Genomic DNA, 6184 nt, shown 5'->3' with positions numbered 1-6184 from the left:
TCTGGCTGCAATTGTTTGAGGCGAAACAACAAACAATCAGATAGATGGGCAAACAAAACAAAAGACCCCAACTTCCATTGAATCCGTATATGCGCGACCACAACCATTGGGCAAAAACAAAAGCCAGACAAGCCGTCAAGCAATTTTTATCGTTTCATTTTTAATTTATTAATTATTTATTTGTTTGCTTAAACGAACGACGTTGTCGTCGCCATCGCTTCTCGGTTTTTGTGTCTCAATTTCGGTTATCGTCGTCATCGGCCAACGTCACGATATGGATATGGATATGGATATGGATGTATTATATACGATGATGTTGATAAACAGATACGGGCCCCATCTAAATACATTATCGAACAATCGCGTACCATATCCGCAATGTTTTGGCCTTCTTGCTTCTCGAGAATCTGGCCCGAAACTTGGTCTAAAGAACATTTGTTGCGTACGCCATTAAGCGACGTATGGTTCCTTTCATTTCTCGTTTTTGTCAATTTTTTATGTTTGAACAGAATATATACGTTTCTTTTGTGTAAATAAGCTCGAATGAGCTATTGAACGATATGGGTGCGTTAAACCCGATTTCAAGGCCATCTTATAACCCATATTTGTCATCCGAAAACACCTTCTTTTTTTTTAAATATCTTCAAAAGTCTTAGTCTAGGCTAAAAATATTTACCCTTTTTTCTTCTTCTACCGAATAATAACAATTTCAATCATTTTCTAAGTATTTTGCCCACAATTAAATAGTTAAAAGTGATTTTCAAACTTTTTCAAACTTTTGCTTGAGAACTTTTGGGCAAAGAATAAATTAAGTACACCTTACCTATTATAAAATCCAATTTTATTTTAACATAAAATCATTATTTATTTTATTTATATTTATTTATTATTTTGTACAAAAAATGAATACCAAATTCCAGTTCTAAAATCCCCTTTAAATATTAAGCTTATCATATAATTCTAACTTTGCAGAACTTTTCAATTGTCCTATTAATATATCCCCCGGAAAACTCAGACTTGGCTTACTCTTGTCATTTTTTTGCTTGCCAATGTCCACTCTTTTAACGCCTTGGCCACTGCGCAATTGATCCTAATGGAATAATACAAAACTGCAGGCCTGCTTTTTTTTTAAGTTGTCGACGTCATCAGGCGGACAAACAGCACCGCCGCTCTTTATCAATCTCGTGTCTCTCGTGTGTGCATATATATCGCTTCAGATGGGCGGGAATCGGGGGACGGGGGTGTTACGGACTTTATATTGTCCCTCGTTTAATTGTCAATTTATTTATTAGACATCGCGATTCAATCCCCGCACCGCTCCCCTCATCCCTCATCCCGTCGAAACGCCACCCATTTCAATTAAACACCCAAGACACAATACAATCTGCACTGATCTGCCCCAAGCTGACTTTGTTAAGATCGAGTGCGTATATATGGGATATATATGTATACTCTATGCCACATGCGGACTGATTCATTTGGCCTCCTGAATGCGTCACCCGGATGCCAATGGGGGCTGGGAGATCCGATCCGATCCGATACGATGCGATGCGATGCGATGCGGTGCGATGCGACTTCCAGCCATAATGGCTTATGCAATTATCGTAGACACCACATGATAGCCGTAACTACTACGAGATGGGGCGCTAATTGGAGGCGCGACACGTGCAAATATCTGCCATATACAGAACTAACCCATTAATCAAATCTGTGTGAAATTGCATGTTCCCCCTCCAATGAGCAGAAAAACCCCCCAAAAACAAAGACGAAAGCCTCACCAGTCATCACAATCATCATACTTAACTCTGCCCTGGGCTGACTAACGCAAAAGATAAGCCACTGGCCAAGATAAGATAGACGAACATCTTCAGCCCAAAGTCGGGTTATGGAAAATATACATACATATACATATTCAAATGTTGTCACAAAGAATTCGTCTGGAATGTAAACTAGTTTTTCCAAACGGTATTTTTAGATGGTCATTAAAATGGTAATTAATTTTGATTTAACATATTCATTTGAGGGAAAATTCCATAGCTACTATGGTAGATACTTTCTTAGCTATATTCCTACATCTATATTTAAAGATCGTAGAAACGTTAGCACCATAATTAGTATGACTTTATTATCTCCAAAGATTATGGCAATAAACGTGGGAATGAATCATTTATAATGGTCCCAGTAGTATCTTTGAAGTATATTAAAAAAGCTTTTGAAAAAAACAACCTTTGATTCGCCGAAATTCTCATCCTTAATTATTACAATTTCTATAAAGTGGTCAAAGCTATTATCTCAATTTTGCGTTGACTTTATCATACTTCATTGAGTCTAATAAACAAAATATACAAAGTAAATCAATATAAAAGAATTGCAGTGCACTGAGGTTTCTGACTAATAGAGATGATCTGTGAAATCTTTCGGCGATAAGAGTGCGTTAGAATTCGTGGACCATCATACTCCGCTGTTTGTTTTTATTTTTGTTTTTGTTTTTGTGTTTGTGTTTGGCTTTAGCAAATTGCAAATCACTTTATGAGCTCTGCGAACTGTAAATCTAGTGCCGCGAAAGTGTCAAGAGTTGGCTATATCTGTGCATATATAGGGGCATTTATCTGGGCGATCTAGCGACACCCATGTGGGTCAGACAGCTACGAATATATGAGTACGAGCACGGGTATTTGCCCTAGCGCCCCGGCTACCGCACTTGAATTTTTAATAACCTTTTCAAGTTCACTGCCTCGCATCGTCGTATGGTCGTATCATAACCATTGTTTACTATCCCTATCCCCAAGCATTTCATCATCTGAAGCAACATTCGATTCGATTTCGGTTCGTCCGCCTTTTCTTCGGCCGCGCCCAGCCGCCACTCATTCATTAATTCAATCAATTAATAATGGCTAAGAACAATTAACACTTGGCCAAGCCGATACAGATATAAATACGGATACATTTAAGCTCGGCAGACCGCTCTGCGCCGGACCCAATTGGTTTCCATCCGCCTCGATCCGCCCATCCATCGATCCGTTCAACTCCTCAGTGACATTTGTATTTGTAATTTATTTTTTTTTATTTTTACTTGTCACTTTTGTGAAATGGGTGCTCTGGATGGGGAGTTTAAGTGGGATAGATAGCCCCCATGAAAGGGGCAGAATTTACATGGAATTACGGAGATATTTCAAGAAGTTGAGTAGCACAGGGAAGGTCTTTATGGTTCTTACAAAAAATGATATATTTAAATATACAGCATATGTAACATTTCATATTTAAAAATGTTATTAATTTATTTAAATTTGAACTTGTACTTTATAAGGAATTGCTTCGATATATTTAATAGTACTCGTATCATAATTAAAACAAATACTAAATAAATAGTAATAGTGGAGTTCAGTTTAACATAAGTGTAAATAATAAATAAGAGACAAGAGAGGAAATTGTTTTTCAATTTCATTAATATCTATGTTCATCAACAGTGAATTTGCACTTAAAAGCCGTATAAGTAAATTAAAGTTCTTATATTCTTAGTCATCATGCAAAACTCTTTTGGGTTCTGATAAGCTTTTAAGTGATAGATTTTAATTTAATAATAGACAAGGCGTGAATCACGTCTTTAAAGTGGAGTACTTAAAATATGTTGAAATTGATTTATGATATTTTTCGGCCGGTTAAGTGCATAGATTAAACAGAGCCATGAAACTTGTAGAAAGCATGAATCACGGCTTTATAAGGCAATTTCACCAGTACGAACGATCGAATTTTGCACAAAGAATTGTAAGAATTACAGTAAACCCACTTTTTTCACCCATTTAAGCGTAAACAGTTCGTTAATATTGTAAATAATCTTTAAACGGTTTGAACAACTGTTGTTATTTACACGGAATGAAGTTCTGGTGTTGGAGTATTGAAAATTATAAATATAGATAACAAGAACCATGTGTGTTTGCTTTTATTTACCAAGTCACAGTTAATTAAATATTAATTTTCTAGCAGAGCCCAAAATCGTATATGAATCAAGATTGCTAAATGATGAACTCAACTAAACGACATGAATCACATCTAATGAATATTTTTGAACAAAAGAAATCTTTAGCCAAATTATGATTGAGTATGGGAAATTCTAATCGTTTCTCTCCGTTTTGAATACTTTTTACTTTGGTTGCAAAACTAAACTATTTCCATGTACATGTGAGCATTTTTTCAGTTAGAATTTTCTGAGGCGCAACTGGATTGCCAACTCGAAGTGACAATTGCCCAACCCCAGCCCATTTGAGCTCATTTGAGCCCACGCACGCGAGCCAAGAAGTCCACGGGCCGCAACGGTAGTTCATTCTAGATCGGGGACCGACAGTTAGGATGGTATCGAATGGTTTGGTATGGTATGGTATGGTATGGTACCGGAGTATCGGTCCGCTTTGAATCATTAGCCAGCGCTGCGGCGGAGCCATCAATCTTCCAATTGTCTGTGTCCATAGCTTGGCTTAGCTTAGCCCCTTCGATCCGATCCGATCTGATCCGATCCCAATCGCAAGAGAGCCACACGAAACCGAAACAAGTGCGAAAGACCCAGTCTGGATATTTGAGAAACACTAGATACTCTTGCGTAATTGTTGGCCAATATATCTATTTGAATAGGAAAATGGTCAAGGCCTTAGAGTCTTTTGAACCCAGTGTATTAAAAAGCAAATGGTTAAATTTAAAGAGTTTGTTTCGCCAACAGCAATTAAATATTTCATAAAATTGTGCATGACATTAAAATCATAAATATGTCTTTGACACTTTAGTTTATCAAGTCGTTGACTTTTATTAAAAACTTTGATTAAGTACACAGAGGTAACAACAAATTTAACATTTCTTGAAAAACACTTACACTTAATTTCAGTTAAGTTATTTGGTAAAGTCTCTTGATTTGTGGATAACGCGAAAAGAAGTTTAATGCAACCAACAAAATGCTATTTGCTATTTAGGCCCAAAGTTAAAATATACAAATTGATGTAATAAAAACTAGGTTGTCCATTTTTTATAAACTCAAACAAATGGAAATAATAAAGAGACTATTGGACAAACTTCATGGCTAACCAAAGTGTTGATTGTAATATTTTCTGATTTCTGAATATAATAATCCTCTTGACCGGATTTCAAAGTGTTGTTTAAATGAAAAAAAAAACTGACTATCGAAGAAACTGAATCCCCATTTGACTTCTCTGGGAAAAATGATAGCAATAGAAGGCAATTGGTGGCAAGTACCGAGCTGTGAGCGGAGTACCCCCGTTAAGGGTATGTAAATAAATATTGTTGAAAACCGGCAAGGCGGCGACGGCGTTCGAGACGTCGATGAAAACAGAAAACAGCCCGAAACCGCTTAATGCCGGTTGAAACTAGAATCGGTGGACCGTTCGGATCAGTTCGGATCGGTTGGGTTTGGGTTTGGGTTTGGGTTTGGGTTTCGGTGTCGGTCTCGGTTTTGGTTTGTCTTGGCTTTGGCCTGGCTTTGGCTTTGGCTTGGGTTGGGTTGTCTTGGCCGGCTTTAAGTCGGACTAAGTTAAGGCGACGCGACTTGGTTATCAGCACATTACGACGATTTGCGGGCATCGGCAAACGGACATTGAAAACTAACCAACTGGCCAAAATGCGACAAGAGTCGCTGATTTACCGACATTTACCGACGTTTACTTGGCCAACCTGACCACCTGACAAAGAAACAGAATCGGCCAAGAAGAAGATCCCCCGAAAGGCCACAAATTACTGGCATGGCCGCCAAAGAAATGCATTAAGCTGACTTAAATACGATTATGATATGGCGTTCTTTAACTTTCCAGAACTTTCACATTCGCCAGGATAACGACTGCGGAATACCCGTTAAGGGTGCGAAACTTGGGTACTAATTTAAAATTAGGATTATATTAGGAGGAATACATTTTAATTGGCTTTTTCGAATAATAATAATAACCAACTGTAAGTAGTTCCTTAAACAAATAGTGTCTGTTAATAAAGAATAAATAATGGATTACAGAGAATAAACCAGGTTTAATGAAAGTTATTGACAAGCAATTTTAAATTCTTAAAATAAATCAAATTCTTAAAATAAATCTTGTCAAATTAACGAAATTTTATTAATTTAGCAATGTAAGAATAGATGTAATAGAAAAAATAATTAAGGTATTTCTTCACCCTTAATTATAACCAGAAATAC

The sequence above is a fragment of the Drosophila gunungcola genome, unplaced genomic scaffold (assembly GCF_025200985.1).
Source record: "Drosophila gunungcola strain Sukarami unplaced genomic scaffold, Dgunungcola_SK_2 000071F, whole genome shotgun sequence".
NCBI classification, from domain to species: domain Eukaryota; kingdom Metazoa; phylum Arthropoda; class Insecta; order Diptera; family Drosophilidae; genus Drosophila; species Drosophila gunungcola.
Note: the sequence above shows the minus strand (reverse complement) of the source record.